Below are 24,303 nucleotides of genomic sequence, written 5' to 3' on the forward strand. Positions count from 1 at the left end.
CAAGATTGCCTCAGAAAACAAAAATATTGTCATATATTTAAAACCATTTGTAGGAGGAAGATCTGGGTTAGATTTTAGCCTTTGACACATATTAGCTATCTAACCCAGGCCAAGAATAAGTTACTTGCCTCTCAGAAACCCAGGCTAATCTCAGAAACTCAAAGCAGCAACATACCCTTTATCTGGGGTTCTTCATATTCATGAAATCACTGGTATGATCTATGAAAAACAACACATAACCAACTGCCTATTTTAGAGGTGCTTTCCCTTATCCCATAACACCTCATTCAGTAAAATTGTGACCTCTTTGACTGTCATATATAGTTTTCTTTTTCACCCCTCCTCCACCACTAATACACTGTCCAATTTGGAGGTGCTTTACCTTATCTCATAACATCTCACTGACTCTGATTGTAAATTTCTTAAAGACTACATCATATATAGGATCCTTTTGTATCCTCATCTCCAATGTCTTCCAATCAGAAAATTATAGAACTGGGAACAAGAAGGGACCCTAGATAGAGGTCAAACATGATAGTCCTTCAAATATTTCTCTTCTACATGCTAACCATCCTGGTTTGGAGGCCCCTCCATGTAATCCAGGTATTCTTTATCTCCTTTTATGTCTTAGACCCCTTGGGCAATATGATGAAGACTATGGATCCCTCCTCAAAAACATTTTGAAATATTGAGGGAAATGCTGAATTTTAGTTAGAGCTTAATGAAAAGAAAGACTTTTGTTGTTATGAGAGTTCACAGATCTAGTGACATCTATTCATGAACCCTCAGGTTAAGAACCTTGGCTCTAATCGAACTCTTTCATATTACAGATGAGATAGGTCACATTGCTAGTTAATGACAATACTGAGACTAGAACCCAGGACTTCTGATGGAAAGCCCAGATATTTATTGTGTCTAAAATGGGAGAAGAAAATGACTTCATTAGAGTATTTTAATTTAGTTACTGATTCCATTGAAGAGGATATCCATTATCACTCAATTTTATGTCTCTCCTTTCATAATATTCATTGACTTAGAAGGGACTACAGTAGCTATCTAATCTATCCCTTTCTGAAATCATGAATCATCTATCTATAATATCCCCCATAAATGATCATTCCCTGTAATGTAATGACATTTTGTTGTTGTTGCTGTTGCTTTTCAGTCATTTCAATCATGTCTGACTCTACGTGACCCCATTTGGGGTTTTCTTGCAAAGAAAATGCAGCAGTTTGCCAGGTTGTTTCTCTTAGTACCTGGGTCCTCCCATTCTTGGAACATCTTATAACTTGCTATAACATACCTATAACTTGCTTACCTTGAGCTATCCTTTAGCAAGACCTTTCTCCCTTTGATGAGATTTTCCTGGAATTTCCATTTTGTGGAGGAGCCATTCCTTCATGCCTTCATTTTGGACTTCAGACTGGATACATTCAAACAACACCCCCCCCCCCATTCCCACCTCCTACATCTCATTCCCTTTTGTGCATGGTTTTCCCTTATTTGAATGTAAGCTCCTTAAGGTAAGGGACTGCGTTTTTTTTTTCTTTTTATATCTGTATCTCCAAAGCTTAGCACAGATCCTGGAACATAATATTCTTTCTTCCTTCTTTTTTTCCCCCCAGATAGGAAATGAAGCAGGTCAAAGCTCTCATGTGAATTAATGTTTTGGGGGTAGTAGGATCTGCCTATGAGTAACCATTGTACTTCCAACCTGGACAAGATACACACACATGATATATGTAACATATATATTCACATGTGTATGTATAATTATCCTTTGGGTTTATATCTCCTTCATTTCCAAATATAATCACTTTTTCCTTCTCCTCCTTCCATAGAGAGCTGCCCCTTGTAACAAAGAATAAAAAAGAGAGGAAAAAATCAATTTAGTAAAACTAAACAACATATTAACCCTGTCTGACAGGATATGCAATGTTTCATATGAATAGCATCTGAACTCTGCAAAGGAATAGCCTGTTTGTATTTATTCTGCTCCTCTTTGGAGCTAAACTCAATTATTTTAATTAGAGTTTTCAATTTCAACTTTTTTTGTAGTTATTTTTCTTTCCATTAACATTGTTGTAGTCACTGTGTATATTTCATTCCTAGTCTCACTCACTTAACTTTTCATCAGTTCATATAAGTCTTCTCATGCTTCTCTCTAGTCTTAATATTTATTATTATAGCAACTGTAATCCTTCGGAAAGTGTTATTTTTTGTGGAGCCAAAATATATCTCCTTGTAACTTCAGCCTATTGGTTCTAGTTTTGTCCTCCAAGTAAATCTACCCTTAGCTCCTCCTTCTTGCCCTTGGGGGGAAAAGCAGTATAAATCTAAAATCTCTTCTACCTTACTGATAATTGAAAACAGTTATTAAGCCCTCCTGAGTCTTCTCTATTCTTAGGAGAAACATCCTTAATTCCTTCAATTACTCTTTATGAGGCATAGTATCTAGTCTTTTATGCATTCCAATTGCTGTAAAGCCAAGCATGAGCAAAGCTCCAGAGGACTGCTGTTGTGATTAGCTCTCAGGTTCTGATCACATAGTATTGTGAATTCTCTATTTATTTAGCAGTAAACAAAAGCAAAACATTCACAGAAACCTAAGTCAGTATTTACAATGATATAACATAACAACTTATCACTAAGTGGCTACATAGATTTAAACAAAAGATATCCTTCAGGATACAAAGTACAAAGGTCTCCCACCCCTATGTCACATTGTCTCAATCTTGTGATTCAGAATGTCTTCTTTCTTCTTGATTGGAATCTAGTTCCAATCATCCTTAGCTCAATCACCCTTAAGGGGTACAAGCTACAAAGTACAAAGTTCTTCTACTCCTAGGTCACAGTAGATCATGATCTTGTCAGTCAGCCCTAAGTACCCAAGGAAAGGTCCTTTAATCTTGGCTTGAGCCTGGATCCCAAATTCCATAGTTCCTCTTCCATGTTCCCAGATCTTGCCTGAATTCACCCAACTATCACCTGGATTCACAAATAGGCATCTCTCAGCTCCATGTCCAGCTCCACGTCCATCTCCACATCCAGCTCTTTGTCCAGTTCCTCATCCTGTTCCTTGTCCAGTTTCCATTCCATATTGAAGCTCATGGTAACCACTCCACCTCAAGCCCTCCAAAGTCTCTGTTTATGGGAAGACAAAGCTTAACAGAGCTAAAACACACATTGCCAGCACCATCATCAATTCACTTTCTGCCTGTGAATTCAACACAGACACATACACAAGGTCTGAGAAATAAACACAAATCATCAGTAAAGTCCCAGGACCTTGGAAAACATCAATAAAACCCTCTTCTAGGACTTCTGTAAACAGACAACAAGAAAATCCTCTTTCAGGGCTTCTGAATTAGCAGTAAGGTCCCAGGACTTCTGTAACAACAGAAACATCCCCTATCAGCAGACAGATCTGACAAAGTAACATCAAAACAAAGTGCTGGACTGCCACAGCCATGCTTCCTCCCAGTTCTGCTCAGTCCCAGTTGTGCTTGAGCTTTTTATATGTCATTAGCTCCTCCCTGTCCCACCCACCTCTTATGTCCTTCCTGTTCCTGTCTTTGGTAAATTCCTCTCACTGTGGGTTTCACAGGTTCTGTTTCTTAACAAAGACTTGATATAATTATAGACAAGGCTCAAAGACACTTGAACTGAAAGAAGGCACTAAGTAATCCTTTGCTTGCCAGTACAGTTGCCCTCTTTGCTATGTCTTTCAGCTAGTCCACGTGACACCTAGAACTGTACATAAGAGTCTGGCTATTGTCTGACTGTAGCAGCAGATAATGAGGCTCTCAACACCCTCACTGGACACTACTGAACTCACAGTCTGCTAAAATCCTTAGATTATTTTTTATCCCATATGAACTATTCTCAAGTCACATCTCCCATCTTAGACTTGTGTAATTTTTCTAAAAATTCAAATACACTTATCCTCATTAATTTTCATTTGATCCTGCTCTTAATTCTAGCCTTTTGATATCTTTTACATTCAACACGCCTAGGTTGTTGTTGTTCCTTCTTAATTTTTAAAGAGGATAAATGACATCATGGGGCGATATCTTTATTTGTGGATTTAAGTGAGGCAGAGTTGCACAAAATCACTCTCTCTTCTAGGGTCATCAGAATCCATTGGCAAGACAAAAGTCAGGATGATTGGTGATAGCCCTGGATACACTGGATAACCTTGTCATCTTTAATGTCTTCCCAAGCTCTGAGAGTTCCACAGTGCCTGCTTCAGTCACTTCCATGGCCATGGGAACAAATTGTTCTCATCCATCAGTTCTGCCAGGGGAAGTCTTCACATTCTTGTGGTAGACACCCCCAATTCATTGACAGGTTTGAGGCCTTTAGGTTGCCCTCTACTTGCAGATGGACAGAATAATAGGTAGAATGGAAAGAAAAGAGAATGTACATTAAAGACAGTATTGACTGCTCTGCTAACAAATTGCAGCTTGATTTTTCAGGCAATAGGGAAGTATTGAAGTTTTTTGAGCAAAGGAATGATATGATCTGATATAAACAACATTTTTCTAGCAGCAGCAGCAGTTTGGAGCATGAATTAGAGGAGATTTTGGTTTATTTTCCAAGTTGTAGTAATGAAGGACTATACTAAGATATTTCATAAACTTGTATGATTTGGGAATGGGAAGGACCTGGGAGATGATCAACTTTAATTCCCTAAGGAACCTAAGGCTCAGAAAAATGAAGGGCTTTTTGCTGAGCTCATACAGCTAGTAAACAAGAGGGAAGGACAGAAACCTATATTCCAACTTCTAGAGCAGTGCTTTGTGTGTAGCAGGAACTTTACAAATACAAGCTGAACTGAATTATTTAATCTTCTGATCCAAATCCAATGTTGTTTTCATGACACTATGCTGTTTGTCATGTAGCAATAGGAAGAGAGAGGAAGGTAGGGATATGAGACATGATGAACTGTTGGCATTGATAGGACATCATATCTCACTGGAAATGAGATGTGGGAGAGAAGATAGTCAAATATAACTTCAAAATTTTCATCATGGGGCTTGGAAGGGGAGCAAGAATTGGGGGAAATATGATATTCTCAGCTTTGAACACATTGCTTTGGTAGATTTCCAAATAGGGCACTGACAGATAGAAATGCTTTAGGGGAGAATAATCTGGCATTAAAATACAGTATAGATTACATTGAAGAAGATAAAAGTGGGGGACTAAAAAGGTTAGACCTTTGTCCAGGAAGAAGACATAGTCAACCTTCAACTTCCCAAGGCTAACATTCCTGAAAACTGCATAGAAAAAAAATGCAAATGTTGATATATTGAACCTATAGGAAATAGTGGGTTAGATTCCTATGAACATCACAAATGAGAATCTTTCACTAGAGATTGCTGGAGAAACACCTTTCTGCACACAATTCTTTATAACAAAACATTAACCTGATAATACATGTGTTTTCCTGGGCAGATAGGTGGTATAGGGCCTAGAGTCAGGAAGACTTGAGTTCAAATTTGTTCTCAGACATTTACTGGCAGTGTGACCATGAGCAAGTCATTTAACCCTGTTTCCTTCAGTTTCCTCATCTATAAAATAAGGTAGGGAGGGAAATGGCAAACTATTCCGGTGTCTTTGCCAAGAAAACCCCAAATGAGGTCACAAAGAGTCAGACACAAATGAAAAACAACAATTCCCTTTTCTTAATACAGTAGCCACCAAAATAACCCATAAAATGCGGGGGAGAGGAAAAGCAATGCTGGACTGGATGGGAAGGAAAGGGTTGGTGATGTCAGAACCCTGAGGTAAAAAAGGGAAAGAGGCAATACCTGCCATATCTAATTTCCCTTTATATCCCCTGGTTGAACTGTTTCCCAATGAAAAGCATATGCCTCAGGGTGAAATTCTGGCCCCCAGTCTGAGCTTGGAACTCCCCCAGGGGGACATTTGGCCCAACCTTGCATGGCTTTCTGCTGGCAGACAAGGCAAGGGCTTGCCCTACTAAGCAGCACTGCTCCTCCAATCTAGACCAAACTGTCAGGGATGCTTGGGAGCCCAGCAGCAGGTACAGGCCTCTCACTTTTTCCTTTACTGTGCATAGCCATGAATGTGCATGGTTGCCAACATGAAAGTGGAAATGAGGTTGCTAACAAAATCCTATGAATACTTGAAGTCTCAAAAGTTAAACACAAATGTTGAGAAAAGACTATAATTAGGTAATTGTGCCTGTGGGATTGGAAAGGAAGAGATAAGGTAGCATTGTATAGTGTTTAGAGTGCTAGATCTGGAGTAAGAAAGACTTGGGTTCAAATTCCACCTTTGCCAATCACGAAAGAAAGTGACCAAGTCACTTAACCTTTCTGAGTTGTAATTGTTTCATCTGTAAAAATGGCAAGGTTGGACTATATTGTCTTTTAAGTCTCTACCAGTTTTAGATTCATGATTCTAATTGGATGTAGGGGCAAGGATATGGGATTATTAAAGATGGTGGTGGTTTTGAATCTCGGTGACTAAGAAAATGAACAGAAACCAGGTGACCTAGAGGAACTGATTTTTAGTTTAAAAACTATCAAGTAGAGGCAGTTAGGTGGCATCGTAGATAGAGCATGGCCCTGGAGTCAGAAGGAGCTTAGTTCAAATCCTGTCTCAGACAATTGACACTTACCAACTATGTGACCCTGGGCAAGTCACTTAACCCCAACTGCCTCACCAACCCCCCACCCCCACCTTCACACATAAAAAAAAGAAAGAAAAAGAAAAGAAAGAAAGACAGAAAAGAAAACTATAAAGTACTTTAGAAACATGCTGTGCAGGTTTGAAAGGGAAGCAGATAAATTCAATTTTGGACCAATACAGTTTGAGATATGGTGAATACCTCAGAGTTGAAATATCTAGGAGAGGCAGTTGGAAATGCCATGTTGGAGCTGGCAAGAGAGAGACAGAGACAGAGAGACAGAGACAGAGAGAGAGACAGAGACAGAGAGAGAGACAGAGAGAGAGACGGAGAGAGACAGAGAGAGACAGAGAGGGACAGAGACAGAGAGGACAGAGAGAGAGAGACACAGAGAGAGAGAGACAGAGAGACAGAGAGACAGAGAGAGAGAGAGACACAGAGACAGAGAGAGAATGTCCAAAATAAAGTACATATATATATATATATATATATATATATATATATATATATGGAGAAAGTATGTCCATATTAAAGTACATATATAAAATGCTGAACCTGAAGTCAGGAAGACTCATCTTCTTGAGTTTAAATCTGTCCTCAGACACTTAATAGTTGTGTGACTATGAAGAGTCATAAGTGACTGTATAACAAGAAGATGCATATAAAGTGGAAACAAGGAAATCTTTAAATCAAAGGGACTAGTAGGTGAGGTGATTGGGAAAGAACCCTTCCATTACATGGCACTTGAACTGAGTCTTGAAGGAATTGATAATGGGGAATAAGGAACAGTTTAGCTTCCTCACCAGGACCAGTAAGTCAGTGTGCAAGTAGGTTTAACCAGTATTGGAAAGGAGTCAATGAAAATTGACTCTAAGAGAAAGGATATATATATATATAGGCATAACATGCAGTGGAAAAGAGAGCAGAGGAGAAGAGGAAAGAGGAAAGGGGAGGGGAAGAAAAGAGAGGTGGGAAAAGGGAGGGAATGGGAGAAGAAGAGTAGAGAGGTGGGATGAGGATGAAGATGAGAGAAATGGGAAGAGGAAGGGAAAGGGAGAAGAGAGAGGAGGGGGAGGAGGAGGGAGAAAAAAGGATAAGTAGGGGGAGGAAGGAGAAGGAGAAAGGGTGGGGAAGAAATGGAGCAGGTGGAAGGAGAAGGGGAAAGAGAGGAACCATTAGGGAGGGAAGGGGAAAGGAGGGAGGGAGGAGAGGAATGAGGGGGAAGAGGAAGGGAAAGGAGGAAAGGAGAGCATTAGGGATGCCCATTTTCCTTAAATATATTTGGCAGCATAGGTACCATTCCTTGTTCTTTTTCTTTATGCTCATAAAGTGGTTTTCTGTTCTTAATTTGGTTTTCCAACTAGGTTTCTGTACTGGGAATGCGTTGAGCATCTGTTAATTTGTTTGGTAGTGATTTTTCTCACTATAAATTACTGAGTTGTATTTCTGTTACAAATAAGCTTCCTGGGGGTGGCCAGGTAGCACAGTGAGTAAGAGAACCAGCCCCAGAGTCGGGATGACCTGGGATCGAATCTGGGCTCAGACACTTAGGACCCACCCAGAAACACCTAGCCATGTAACCTTGAACAAGTTACTTAACCCCAATTGCTTAAAAAAAATTCCTGTCAGTTGAGTTGTATCAGTCAACTTTTCTCTGGGTCTCTCTTGCCTAAACTGGCTATCTGGGTTCCATGTTTGCAGATCTTGGAAGGGAAGCTCCAGACTACAGAAAGGTAGCAATAGGCATGGTTCCCACCCTCCCGTCCACAATTCAACATTTGCCATACCTGTAAGACATTATATATAATACTTGGTAGAGGGAGAGCTTGGTGGGATTAGGAAAATGGCTTAGGGCAGGAGAGACACACACACATTTTTATGCACATATGTATACACACATATATATGTAATCCATTACACATTCTATATAAATATTCTATATATAAATATATATACATGTATGCACACATATCATATGATATATGTATATATGTGTGTGTATCTCTCCTGTGTATGTGTGTATTAGGACATTTTCTCATTTGGGAATGATTGGTTCCTTTTTTTGTGCTATTATAAAAGTGGGATTGGAAAGTCTGGAAGCTTAGAGCCACTGCCATGGGGGAGTAGTTCTTTCTTTGAAATGGGCATACAACTTATATGAAGGAGTGCCAAGGTTTGCTCTTCTTCAATATGTGGAAAAACCAGGCACAATATTTCATGTTTCAGAGAAGAATAGAAACAAATGATCCTAATTTTCTCCTCATTCCCCAGTATCTTATCTATTGTTCCCTCTTCTTATCCTCTATCTTCCCTCCCTATAGCTAAGTATATTTTACACATACAAATTTGATACTTTTTCCTAAGTCATTTTAAACATCATTTAGAGAGAAGTATGAGAAGCACAGTTATGCTAAAAGATGTATCACTGAATTTATGAATGAGACATATAGCATGTGGATTTGAAGTCCAGCCTCACCAATTATTAACTGTGTGACCTGGGGCTCATCATTTCTCTTCTCTGTTTTTCAGTTTTTTCAGTAGTGTTCAACTCTTTGTGACCCCATTTGGGGTTTTCTTCGCAAAGATCTTGGAGTGGTTTGCCATTTACTTTTCCAGTTCATTTTATAGATGAGAAAACTGAGGCCAGATTTGAACTCAGGATGTTCCTGACTCCAGGGCCAGTGCTCTATGTACTGTGCCACCTAGCGGCTCTGTGAGATGTTTTTACATTCCTGTAAACAATAACTGCAGTTTTAGTCTACAAAAATGTAGTCTATAGATGAGGAAACTGAGGTCCAGGGAAGCAAAATGACTTGAAATACTTGTTGCCTTGTAGATTGGGCTCTTCAAAAGTCCTCCTACTCCTTAAGATTTCATATGGCACAGAAAATATGGTAGTTACAGAGCCAGAATGCAAACTTGGGTTCTTAGAATTTACTAATTTATTTCTCTTTCCATTTTATGATATTCACAAGCTTGTGAGGTAAGTGTTGTTTTTGTTCTTAATTTTCAAAGAGGACCAATGACATCATAGGGAGATGTCTTCATTTGTGCTTGAATTAGATTGAAGTGAGGCAGAGTTGCACAAAGTCATCAGCCTCACACTCTTTTCCAGAGTCATTGAAGTCCACTGGCCAGACAAAATTCAGGATGACTACTAGTGGCCCCAAATGCAGTGGATGAGCTTGGCATCTTCAATGGCTGACTAAGCTCTAAGTACCCCACTGTACCTGCTTCAGATGCCTTCATGACCATTGGGGGAAATCGTTCTTATCCACCCATTCCACCAGTGGAATTCTTCACACACTTGAGGTAGACATCCCTTTAACTCACTGAGAGGTTTGAGGCCTATTGGTTATCCTCAAACTGGTTTAGCCTATCTGCCAAGATGATATTATTGAAGTATGGCCACTGCATGTGCTACAGCTTCTTGGAGCCACAGGTGAGAGTTGGGTGATAGGTAGGTTCCAAAGGTGGATGAGCAACTCTGACAAGGGCTTGGCAAGCCCTCACACCAGAGGTGCTAGTCCTCTCTGAACATTGCATGGGGAATTGAGTCTCAGAGATGAGAGAAAATAGGTAGCTTATCCTACTTTGTGGATACTTGGCAGTATCCACACTGCTACTGAGTGACAAATCTGGGACTTCTACCACCTAATCATCCCAACTTCAAATCCAGTGGCCTTTTCCCTAAGGCAGAGTTGCTGCCTATGCTACAGGAAGCTATATCAGTCTATACAATCCAGAAAACAAAGTGACTTAAGAGCAACTTAAAGAAAAGTTTATACAAAATTAAAATCTCCCACTAGAGACCATGATTCAAATTCTCTGTTATCTAACATGATCAAAGAATGGGGTGTCCTGGTTAATTATATATTTTGATTGCTTACTATTATATGCACCATACATAGATTATCAGTTTTCAAATAATTAAAATATAAGATCATAACATGAAAATGATCTTGATTGTGATTTATTTTTTGATGATACAAAAGGCATTAATTCATGCTTGGAAACATGGAAAACGCTAAGCCAAGAATCCAAGTAGTGGGTGACACAAAGGGCAATGGAGAGGTACATAGTAAGGATAAATCTTCTGCCTCATATTACCAATGAAGATCTACATAAAGTAACATAAGTCCCACGAAGTTAAAAATGGCAACCAGAATGACAAATAATGAAAATGTCATGTGCAGTGTTTACATTTCTGTCACAGCTGAGTGACTGTCACCTGTGTTTCAGGGGCCGGCTCATTTGTCTCTTGGAGGAGAAGCTTAAGAGACTTGAAGAACACCTTGCCACATTCTGTGCTGTTAAGGACAATGAGGTGTTTCTAAAGGACAGGTAGAAGGCACATGGATGGTGTGCTGGTTCTGGAGTCAGGAAGACTGGTCTCAGACTCTTCCTAGTTGTGTGATCTGAGGCAAGTCACTTAAACTCTATTCATCTTAGTTTTCCCATCTGTAAAATGGGGATGATAATAGCACCTACATCCCAGGGTTGTTGTGAAGATCAAATGAAATAATAATTGTCAAGCACTTAGCACAGTGCCTGGTACATAGTAAGCACTATATGAATGTTAGCTGTTATTATAAAGGAAACAAAAGCAGGGATCTGAGATGGAGGAGGGGAGAATTGACCTTTGTGAGGATGTTAGAAAGTAGAAGAGTTTTGCTGAGAGGAGAAAGGAAAGGAAAAGGACAGCTGTATAATTAGAGCTTAAATATAGCCTTGAGGTTCTTTCTGAAGAAGAGAGAGCTGAATTCTCTGAGGAGAAAGAAGTTACTTTTCTGCCAAAGAATGATGTGTGGAACCACATAAGGGATCAGGTAAGAGGTCATCCTGTAAGGGTCAGAGGAAGAAGTAAAGAGAAGTAGTAGATGGAGGTTTCCCTGCTCAGCCTGTACTGAAGCAGCTATTTGTCAACTCAATAGCAACACAGGAGAGGCCTCCAATTTTCCCATGGTGTGTATCTTAAAGACATAAAAGAGAGACTCTCCCAAGATACACGAAAAAGTATCCACTTCAATGTGTACACAAATACCATTGACAGAAGGTACCTAGAACATGTTGTCAATGACTGTGAACTTTTGGACAAGAAACTGAATAGCAACTGAATGTCATTACAGATTGTATTTTCCTCAATTGGTCATGGAAGGTGAGAGATTCAGAAGAGAAATGAATTTGGGAAGTGAACAACTAGCTAAGATGGTGGTGTTTAAGAATGAGATTTTGACTTTCTGGACTATAGCTTATAATACAGGGATGATAGAGTTTTGACCAATGATGGAGTACACCTAACAAAGCCTTGTAAGGGGGGCAGAGTCAAGATGGTGGAGTAGAAACAGGACTTCCGTGCAGCTCCATTTCCCACCTCCTCCAATTCATGTAAAAAATGAGTCTAAACAAACTTTGTAGCTATAGAACCCACAAAATGACAGAGAGAACCTAAGCTCCTGCTGAAGACAGTCCAGCAGGCTGGCAGGAAGGGGCCAGTGCAACACTCTGGGAGCCGACCCCAGCCACACTCAAGCCAGAAGTTTTAGCCTCAGGGCGGCCTGACCGACCTGTAGCTGGAGGGCCTTCAGATCACCAGCAGCTGTGGCAGTTTCCAGAATTATCAACCCATAGATGCTAAGGACAAAGTGAGAGGTCAGTACAGTGTGGACTTTGGGAACTGGGAGTTTGGGACTGCGGTTGGCCTCTGCCTCTGGGGTGAGAAACAGCTGAGGCTTGTTGTCCTTCCAGCCACTGCCACATGGCTGCTTCAGAGGTCTGGGCCTGCAGATTGTAGGGGGACCAAGTATCCAGTTTGAGGGGTAATCTCTCTTGCTTTAACCTGCTTGGATCTGAATCACTGTCTGGGGTGGAGGTGCTGGGGTGCATGACCAGTGTGCCAGAGCATGTGGAGACTTCAGAGAGAGCAGCCAACTAATAGCTCCAGCAGCTGAAAAAGCCCCAGCAATTTAGGACAAAACTCCTCATTCTGGTATCAGAGTTCTACTGTGCAAAAAGCTGAAAAGTCAAGTAAGTGAGTGGCAACATGAGTAAGCAAGGGAAGCAAGGCAAGCACAGTGGTTTGACTTTGTATTCCTTTTTTGGGGATAAAAAGGATCAAAGCATGGAACAGGAGGAAGACAGAGAAGTCAGAACTCCTGCACCAAAAGCTTCCATCAAGAGAATAAGCTGCTTACAGGCCATAGAGGAGCTTAAGAAGGATTATGAAAAGCAAATAAGAGTAGTGGAGGAAAAATTGGGAAGAGAAATGAGAATGATGCAAGAAAATTATGAAATGAGACTCAACAACCCGACTGAAGAAAATAACACCTTAAAAAAATTGACTAACTCAAATGGCAAAAGAGGGTCAAAGAGCGAATGAGGAAAAGAATGCCTTAGAAAGCCAAATTTGCCAGAGGGCAAAGGAGTCTCAAAAGTTCACTGAAGAAAATAATTCCTTCAGAATTAGATTGGAGCACATGGAAGCTAGTGACTTTATGAGAAATCAAGATACTATTAAACAGATCCAAAAACAAATGAAAAAATAGAATACAATGTGAAATATCTCATTGGAAAAACCACTGACTTGGAAAATAGATCCAAGAGAGAGAATTTTAAAATTATTGGACTACCTGAAAGCCATGATAAAAAAAAGAACCTAGAAATCATCCTTCAAGAAATTTTAAAGGAAAATTGCCCTGATGTTTTAGAACCAGAGGGCAAAATAGAGGTTGAAAGAATTCACTGATCACCTCCTGGAAAAGATCCCAAAAAGAAAACTGCTAGAAATATTATAGCCAGGTTCTGGAATTCCCAGATCAAGGAGAAAATATTGCAAGCAGCAAGGAAGAAACAATTTGAATATTGTGGAAACAGAATCAGGATCACACAGGATCTGGCAGCTTCTATGCTGAGGCATCAAAGGACTTGGAATATGATATTCTGGAGGTCAATGGAGCTGGGATTAAAACCAAGAATCACCTACCCAGCAAGACTGAGTATCATGTTTCAGGGGAAAATATGGTCATTCAATGGAATAGAGGACTTTCAAGCATTCTTGATGAAAAAACCAGAGTTGAATAGAAAATTTGACATTCAGATACAAGAAGCAAGAGAAGCATGAGAAGGTAAACAGGGAAAAGAAATCATAAGGAACTTATCAAAGTTGAACTATTTACATTCTTTCATGGAAAAACAATAATTGTAACTTATGAAACTTTTCTCAGTATGAGAATAGTTGAAGGGAATAGAAATATATATATATACATATATATATATGTGTGTGTGTGTATGTATGTATACATACATATATATGTCTATATAGTAGGGTATATGGGCGTATGAATACATATGTGAGTGTGTGTGTATATATGTGTATAGGTATACATACACAGAGGGCACAGGACCAATTGAATAGAAAGGGATGATACTTAAAAGATGAAATTAAGAGGTTAGAGAGGATTATAATGAGAAGAGATGGGAAGAGATAGAATGGGATAAATTATCTCATATAGAAGAGGCAAGGGAAAACTGTTACAATGGAGGGGAAGAACAGGAAGGTAGAAGGGAATGGGTCAATCTTATTCTCATTGAATTTGGCTTAGGGAGAGAATGACATACAAACTATATAGGATATCTCACCCTGTAGGAGAGTAGGGGGAAAGGGGACCAGAGCTTTGTAAGAATTTTTTTCTGGCTATTTTGAAAATATATCAAATTGACTTTATGCTAAAAAGAAGGGGAATGGAGGCTATACACACACACACACACACACACACACACACACACACACACACACATATATATATCCTGTCCTAGATAGCTCAGAGTAGAATTTAAATGAAGGAAGAGTAGCACTTCAGATAGATGTTCACAGGAAACAGAATCTAAGAAAGGAGATAAATATAAAATCCATGGCCTTAAATGTCAACATGAAAATTTCCAAAAAAGTCAATAAATAAGAGGAAATAAAGTTCCTGATACATGGAAAATATGGTAAATTTGACCTCATAGGTGTCATTGAGGGGGGGAGGGAGGAATTTGCCCTGTTGGGCAGCTAGGTGGCACAATAGGCTTGTAGTCAGGAAGACTCATCTTCTTGGGCTCAAATCCAGCCTCAGGTAATTACTAGTCATATGAGTCACTTAATTCTGGTCAAGTCACTTAATTCTGTTTCTCTCAGTTTCCTCATCTGTAAAATGATCTGGAGAAGGAAATGGCAAAGCACTCCAGTGTCTTTGCCAAGAAAATCTCAAATAGGGTCACAAAGAAGTGTATGCAATTGAAAATGACTGAACATCAACAAAACCCATAAAAAGCACTATGATTCTAATTGGGAATACTTTATACAAAAGATAGATGAAAGGAGAGAGAGAATAGTATTGCATATTAGGAAAGTATATTGATGACAAAGTATTTGGGAGAGGATCAATAGAAGGAGAAACAGAAATGCTTTTGTCATTGGAGTATATTATAGACAATTTAGACAGAAAGGGAAAAATTAAGAGGAACTTGGGAAATAGGTCATAAACCTGGCACAGAGGGAGGACATAACAATAGAGCTTTGGGTGGGATTCTATTATCTAGACATCGGCTGTAACTCTGTCTATCTGTCTCCCTCTCTCTACCTCTGTCTCCCTCCCCCTTCCCTTCCTCTCTCTCTCTCTCTCTCTCTCATTCTATCTCTTTCAATCCCTCTCTGTCTGATTAAAATGGAGCAGTTAACAACTTTTTGACTTACTTGCCTCAGTGAAAATTTTATTCTTTTAAAGGTGGAAAAACTAGCAAAAGACAATTGTGTTGTGTATTTCATTCTAAGATGGAGGTAAATTTTACCTCATTGGTATCACTGAGACTTGATGGAATTTAGGCCATGAAAGGACTATGGTTCTATATTGGAAGACTTTATACAAAAGATAGGTAAAGGGATGGAGGGAATAGTATTGCATATGAGGAAAGTATGATGATGGCAAGAGATCTAGGAACCAGAGAACTGGTCAATGGAACTGGGAATGTTTAGCCTGATGAAGACCCAGAAGGGAATTATAACTATCTTTTGAAGGCTTATCAAGTGGAAGAGAGATTAGATTTATTTTGTTTTCTCCATAGGATTATGAATGGATGTTACAAATAGGGAGATTTAGGCTTGGTTTTAGGGAGGAAAACAGCTGCATAAGAATTATTGCTGTTATGTAGAATGGGCTGCCCAGAGAGTGGTGGGTACTTCCTTCTTGAAAATCTTCAATCTAGATAACCACTTTTAGGCATGTTATAGTAGGAATCCCTTTTGTGTGTGTATTGGACTAGTTTTCAGCAGAAGTCCCATCCAAAGTTCAATTTTTGTGATTCTGTACTAAAACATATAATCCAGGATATATATGTATGTTGAGAAAAATGACTGATTAGGTAGTGAGAGTATAGAAAAACTGGTGTCTATATAATGTCAAAATCCCTAGTGGAAGGCCTATATATTATGTCAATCCCCCAATCAGAATTGCTAGAAGAGCATGGACAAGAATCACATAGGATTAAAAGATATACACAAATTTGCTTTTTGCAGTAGAAAGAGCCCTGAATCTGAAGCCAGAGGATTTGGGTTCCAATCTAGCTCTGCCACTTAATACCTACATGGTGTTGGAAAAGGCATCTCACATTTTTGTATCTGAGTTTTCTCATCTGCAAAAATGATGGGGTTAAGACCTGAGTTCAAATCTGTCCTTGGACACTTAACACTTACTAGCCATGTAACCCTGGGCAAGTCACTTAACTACAATTGCCCTGCATTCCCCCTCCAAAAAGCAAAAAAAAAAAAAAACAAAAAACAAAAATGAGGGGGTTGAATTGGGTAACCTCTGAAGTCCCCTCCACATTTCCCTATGATTCTAGGATCCTTATACCCATATTGATCGCAGATTCATTGATTTATTGAAGAATTGATTCAGAAGGTACTTTGAGATGTTGAAGGGACTTAGAGAAATCATTATGTAAATCAGTTATCAATGATACAGATGTTAAAAAAATGCTCATTAAGGAATGGTAGAGGAGTGGCTTGACAGTATATTACATGATTCTAACAAGACCATCTCAGATGATAAAAACTGTTAAAAATTCCCTAGGAAGTAATAAAAACGTAGTGCAATGGCCTTCATTAGTATCAAGAATTTCTTTCCCAGGGAAGGGATTATCAGTTTGCAAGCTTTAGTAATTTTTAAGAATTTAAGAAATCTTAAGAACTTTATGATATTTTCAGTATAAGTTAGAACTTTGAGATCACTGCATCCAATGAGGAAGGAAAGAAGCATGCATTTAATAAGCTTAGTCTATTGTGTGCCAGGTACTTTACAAATATTAACTCATTCGATCCTCATGCCAACCTTGGGAGGCAGGTGCTGTTAATATGTTCATCTTACAGTTGAGGAAACTAAGGTGGAAAGAAGTTAAATCAGTTGTTCATGGTTATACAGCTAGTAAGAGTCTGAGGTTAGATTTGAATTCAGGTCTTCCTGACTCCAGACCTAGCATTTACCCACTACACCATATAAATTCAGTACTGTATCAAGGGTAGAAATATATATATATATATATATATATACATATATATATATATATATATATATATATTAGTTTCTCATCAGCCAATAATCAACATCAGAAGTACTGTGCATAGTTTGATAAATTGCGTTAGAACACCATAGTAACACTCTTGGAAGATATAGTTCAGCTTCTATATATTAGGGAGTTGTAATACTAGGAACATAGGAAAATCATAGGATAAGGTATTTAAAACCTTAGAGGTTTTCCTGATGAGGAAACTGGTCCTGGTCTGCTACTTATTACCTGTCTGACCTGGGGAAAATCACTCACCCTCTTTTTATCTTATTTTCCTCATCTACAAACAGAACTGACTGGACTATGTGGTCCATTAAGACCCCTACTCGCCTTAATTTCCATAACTTTTCTTCTAAAGAATTAGGTTTCATCTTATTTTACTAGTTCATCTTCTCAAGATACCATATTAGTAATTTTTTCCAGCATTTTTCCCAGCTGCAAATATACTGAAATTTCATCACAGAGAACAAAATGAATTATCCCCTTAAGTAACCTCTTTACTCTTGTTATGATCTCTCTCAATTAAAAATCTTTCACTCTTATGATGAAAGATCTTCAGACTGCTCGTTTTAACTTTGATCTCTCTTTATGAGACCCTTTTCCATTTTCTCTCTTCTTCCTTTGTACCCTTCTAGCTCATGGTTTTTTCCCCCTCCCACATTCTCTTCCTTACTGTGTGTGATGAAACAAGTTACAATCTTTTCCTTTTCTGTTTCTATAATCTGACACAATTCTACTACTTAAATCTTCCTCCCTTTTGTAAGGGAATCTGCTAATAAGAGCTATAAATCTACAAGTAGAAGCTTGTTGAAGGCAGAGACTGTTTGATTTTTGTTTCTGTATCTTGGACACCTAGCAAAGGCCTTGAATATGATAGATTTCTAACAAATTCTAGTTGAATTGAATTGCAGGTTAAGTTGAAGGGAATTGGGGCAACATTCTTCAGTGGAAGGAATAACATGTTAACAGGAGAAATTTAAGATTAAAGTGGTATTTGAGAAGTCCTGGAGACAAAAGGAAACCATGGTGACATAGGAAAAAAACTGAGAAATGTGGAAGTCTGGTAACTAGAGAGAGTATAAACCTGAAAAAGGCTTAGAGAGATCCAACTAAACTGAGGGCAAGTTTGGAAAAAAATAATGAAAGTTTCCCTCCAAAGCTGGACATAAGGTTCAGAGATGTGTATTGACTAGGAAGAGCATAAACTTCAAGACCTCCCCTCCCATCACAAAGTATAGCAGTAAAATAATTACTAGGCCCACAGTCTGCCTTAGTACTAGTAAAAGATACTACTCATGCTCAATGACTGCAAAAAAAGAAAGAAAATGATTTAATGGATTACTGAAGATAAGTCCCCAAAATGTGATGTGTCAAAGACTTTAATGAATGAAAGATCTGAATATACTTTGAGCCAATTTCCATTGGCTCATAGTCTCTGCCCAAGAAACCAGGGAAATTATAGGCATGATTGGGGTGACTGTGGCACAGTGAGTAAAAGCGCAGGCCCCAGTGTCAGGAGAACCTGGGATCAGTTCCCACCTCAGCTACTTAACACCCACACAAAATAACTGGCCGTGTAACCTTGAGCAAGTTATTTAACCCCAATTTCTTAAAAAAAATTATAAGCATGATGTCCCCCAATATATTAAAACTGAATCTCTCCACTTGAAATCACATACAGTACATAGTATTTCAAAGGAAAGCTTTATTATAAAGAGGAAAACAAAGTAGAGATCCTGAACAACCATTCCTCCTGAAGATGTAAATAAATCTCTAGACTTATTAAGAATCACTAATATGAGTCTTGCCATATAAGCTTCATCTTCCAAAATCTGAATCCCCTGGGACAAAGGAAGGATTCCTGTGCCTGATGATTTGCATGGGCAAGTAACCTCTACAGTATCACTCTCCTAACCTGCATTGTCCTGAAAGGTTAGATGTCCAGAGGTCAATAACCATTTCCCCCCACAGGTTCCTTAGAGATAACCACGAGAAGGTGGGGTTTGCATTACTCTTACTTATAAACTACCATCCAGTGTCCTGAGAACAATTTGTTACAGTGGCCATGAAGGTGGCTGAAGCTCTCTTAGAGTCTGATCAGATATTGAAGATGCCAAGGTCATCCATTGCTTCTCGGCCCTTGCAGTGGTCCTTGCCACTGGACTTCAATGACTCTGGAAGAGAGCGTGAGGCTGATGATTTTGTGTAACTCTGCTTCACTTAAATACAATTCACAAGCAAGTCAAGACCTCACCCCATGATGCAATTAGTCCTCTTTGAAAACAAACAACCAACAACAATTCTGACCAACCAGTTGATTTCAATTAGCTTTCACAGGAGAGTATATACTGAGAAGGTAGAGCAAAGACCAAAGTTACAAAACATCCCCTAAACCTGGGTAACCTCTCCCCTCTGCACATGCATAATTTCTGGGGAAAGTAGACTTAATTTTAAGTCATAAAGATAGCATGGCAAACATGTAGAGAGAGCATATGGGGCTGAGATTCTTGAGACTCCTGGTCCTGGAAGTCTTTTCTCCCTTTGAGGAGGTCTCACAGAGTTCTCTTTAAGATCATACATCAGCTGTGGATGAGTTACTTTCTTGTTCCACTTGGCTGGTTTCTCGTCTTGTCTTGGCTGATGAGTCAATCCACTGCTGGGCAGGGTTAATTACGTTGTTCAGCTGTTGCTCTGGCTGATCACCAGACTCAAATACTACTGCTATGGGATCTGGTGGTCAGCTGGACATTTTTGATGCATCTTCCAATTTCACCTTTTGGCTGGGCATTCCCCCTCTCAAAATCCGCATTCACCTAAGGTCAGACAAGATTATATATGAGAGAAAGAGAGTTGCCATATGCTTATGGACATATGGTGGTTGACCAGGAGAAAGGGAGCCCAATATTCTTTTTTCATCTAGCCACTCATGGCATTTCTTACCTCTTACATTTATAGGGAGGAAAATACAAAAGGGGTGAAGTAGCACAAACTCAGTTCTGGCTCTAGGCCACTGGAGTTATTAATCTTTCCTGCTCTGAAGTCAATTAGAAGGTTTCATACCACAGAGTATGAACCTGAGTCATCATGACCTAAATTGGCTTATGAAGTTTCACGTGTTAGATTGGCAACAGGCAGAGAATGTCTGCTCATGGCAGTCCCCTCCCCCTCTCCCTCCTGCCCTCCCACCATTATGCATGCATCTCTGCCATTAGAAAAGGACATAGACTCTCTCCAAATAAAGCTTGTATGTCAGACCATGCCTGATTTCCTGTCTGCTATCATAAACTATAGGATGAAGAGGTTATTTCCCCCTAAGGTTCCGAGCTTTCTTGCCTCCACTGATTAACATTATTCTTTGGTTTCATTCTTAACCATGATACTCTGATACTCTTTAGTCTGTATTTACTAGAGAAAGAGTGATATAGTGGAAAGAATACCATATTAGGTACCAGAAGACTTTGGCACAAGTCCCATAGAGCTATTGTTTAACATTGACATGAACTTTGGAAAATCATTTCACTTCTGTGGGCCTCAGTTTCCCTGTCTTAAAATTAATGAATTGGATTAAATTTATGTTAAAGTTCTTTCCACAGCTACATCCTAAATAACTCTTAGCCTGCCACTGGCAATCTACTACTTTTCCAGAATACTGCTGGTTTCTCTCAGTCATTCTCACTGAATGTTTCAATGAATGTCTCAATTTTAAGTCTTATTAACATCACCTTATGGTACTACATGGTTCTGGAGTGCTATATGGTACTACATGACTTTCTTGTTGGTATATTATTCAACAAGCATTAATTAAGTGCTTACTATGTGTTAGGGAGAGTGAGACTTGGAAGTAGGCAAATCCAAGGAATGTGTTACATTAATGTATAAGAACTATTGGGTTTTTTTTTTTTACAAAATTTATTTTGTATTTTATACCACAGTCATTTCTTATGTCTCCCTCCTCTTAGAATCCTAGCTTACAAAAAAGAAAAATAGCACAGAGAAACCAAAATAGTGATTTTGTATGATTGTGAATGTGGCACTTCTCATCCACAATTCTCTACCTCTTTTCTGAAAAAAATGGAGGCATGTTTCATCATCTGTCCCTTGGAACCAAATATTGATCATTACCTTTAATTTCAATTCATTTGCTTTTTTGTGTTGCTTTCATTTACTTTTTAAAATAGTTATACTGTAAATTGTTCTGTTTGTTTTCTGCATCTGTTTTAATGAGTTTGGCTATATTTCTCTAAAATTTTCATATTGGTACTTCATTGGAGCACAGTGATATTTCATGACATTTATATATTGCCATTTGTTCATCCATATTCAAAATAATGGGTGGCCACCTTGTAGTTATTTGCTACCTAAAATTCTGCCATAAATATTTTTGCTTTGCAGGATTTTTCTCTCTGTGTTTAACTGCTGAGTTTTACTATAACTTTCATTTTAAGGTCTTCAGACTTTTTCCAGATCTTGGCTTCATAGGACTGCGCTAATCTGCATGAGTGTTTTGAAATGATTGTAAACAAGCTTAATGGCAAGAACACTAGCAAATACACTACTTTAGTCCTTTTCAATCTGTCGGCCACTTTAATAGGATCAGTTCCACAAACAAATCAATGACACTTTGTCTGCTTTGCCAGATGTTTTGTAATAGATCCTGGTTACATCACCATTCAGGATCTTACACCCCAAATTTAATACTAAATCCACAATGAAGACAGGTCTCAGCTCTCAAAAGTATTAAATCTGTTGTATTTCTTATATGATATAAACACTTTAATTCCTGGATGCATTTCCTTTTCTGTCACAATATAATTCATAAAAGCATAATGTTGGCTGTTTATAGTTTTATCCACTGTGGGAAGGGGGTGGGTTAGAGTTGCCAAAACAAAAATTACTGTTACTTTTCAGTTAGAAGATAATTGGCAAGAGGCCTAAAACTTTCACAAGTATCTGCACTGGAGCCATGTGAAATTTCAAAACTTGGCATTAAGCAGACTGCAGGAAATTGTTTCTCAGACTCCCAAATCCCAAGATCCAAAATAATATTAAAAATATGAACATCACTGAAAGATTCCTAGGAGCGTGATAGGAGTTGACATTTCTATTACCTCTGCCTAATAATAGACCAGAGACGTTGTACAGTACAGTGTCTAGAGAGCCAGCCTTGGAATCAGGAAGACCAGAGTTCAAATCTAAAGCATACTGATAGTGTGACCTTTGGAAGCCATTTAACCCTTCAGTGCCCCCAAGCAATTGTTCAAGACTGTAAGGTATATGGAACAGGTGAAAGCTTCTGCCCTAGTCATCATTAGGATCAGGCCTATGAGTGACTGCTGCATATTCATCTTAGTAAGAGAGAGAAGCAATCTAAAAAAAAAAGACTGCAAAGAACATATTACTTTATAAATTTGTATCAGCAAAATGAATTTCCATACTGGAAGCTCTTTGCACTGATAAAGCCATGCTAGAACTAAGAGAAAAAATAAAGAAATTTAAAAAATGAATTTGGGGAGCATAATGTGAGACATACTAGCAATCCATAAACTTTGATATGTAGTGTTTTGGGGGATCTATTTTCAAAATTCCTTCCATTTTGCAAAAAAAATACTTGCTTTTACTTGAAGTCTATAAAAAAGAAAAAAAAAACCTTTTCCCTAAGTTTTTACTGAATCAATGGAGCTAGCCATTACAAATCCAGATGGGCCTTCAACATTGTTCAGTGATTCATTATCAAAAGATAAAGCTAGATGGTTTAGGACTAGAGCTCTCACTTCGGAGTCAGGAAGAAATCAGTTTGAATAGTGCTATCAATTGCTCTTCCTTCTTTCATATCTCTCTCACATCTGATCAGTTACCACTGAGCAGCGAGCAAACCTTAGATTTGCCTGACCAACCATAGCCTACCTATTCCATCTCTATCATCCCTTCCTCTTTATTCCATCTATAAACACCCACCTGCCTGCTTTAGTTTCCTTGCAAATCTACCATAATATCCCTACTACAATACATTCAGAGAATGAGTTGGAGACAATTTACACAAAAATTTGAATATGTCACTCCTGTGGTCAAAATCTTTCTGAGATTCCCTATTATCTCCTGAGTCAAATTCAGACTCCATTTCCTCATATTCAAGGCCTTTTACAGCCTGAAATTATCCTACTAAAAGGTAGATTTATCATATATTAAATCTAGTCCATGTTCTTTATGTATGAACCGAACTTGGAAAATCTGTTAGCTGAAAAATTCAGTCTTCTTGTCTTTTCTAAGACCTAGAATTTCTTTTCTTTGTTAATTTCCTGTCCATCCTTGAAAATGTAACTCAAAAGATAGGTCCCCCAGGAAACCTCTGATTCTCCTGATAGGTAATGAATTTTCTCCTTGGACCTCAGAATATGCCTTGATTTATAACTTTTGAATGGGTTTATCTTGCAATATTGTAGATCATAACTATATATTTCTTATTCTTCTACTAGATTGTAAATGCCCCTGAGAATGGAGGACATCTTACCTCAATTCTTTATCTTCCCCATGCCTGGCTTGTTTTTGTCTATCCTAGGTTCAGTGGGGTTGTTTTGTGTGATGTAATCCTGTAACTATGAATCAAGAAGAGATCCATATAGACATTAGATGTATGGAGGAAGGGAAAGAAACAAGCATTTCTTAAACACCTACTGATGTACCAGCACCATGTGAAGCACTTTACAGATGTTATCTCATTTGCTCCTCACAACAGTCCTGGGAGATAGATACTATTATTATCCCCATTTTACAGTTGAGTACACTGAGGCTGACAGAGATTAAGTGACTAGTCCAGGGTCACATTGCTGGTAAGTATCTGAGTCTGAATTTGAACTCAAGTCTTTCAACTTCAAATCTATTTCTCTATCCAGTGCACTACCTAGCTGGTGCCACTACTCTGAGGCCTTGTACTACCCTGAAAGGGAAATTCACTTGAATCTGCCAGACATAACATCCCAACAACATTCCATTCTTTTCCTTCCTTCCTTCCTTCCTTCCTTCCTTCCTTCCTTCCTTCCTTC

This window comes from Petaurus breviceps, unplaced genomic scaffold (genome assembly GCF_028583685.1).
Source record: "Petaurus breviceps papuanus isolate PSGF00001 unplaced genomic scaffold, PetGlider_PUasm1.0 90822, whole genome shotgun sequence".
NCBI classification, from domain to species: Eukaryota; Metazoa; Chordata; class Mammalia; order Diprotodontia; family Petauridae; genus Petaurus; species Petaurus breviceps.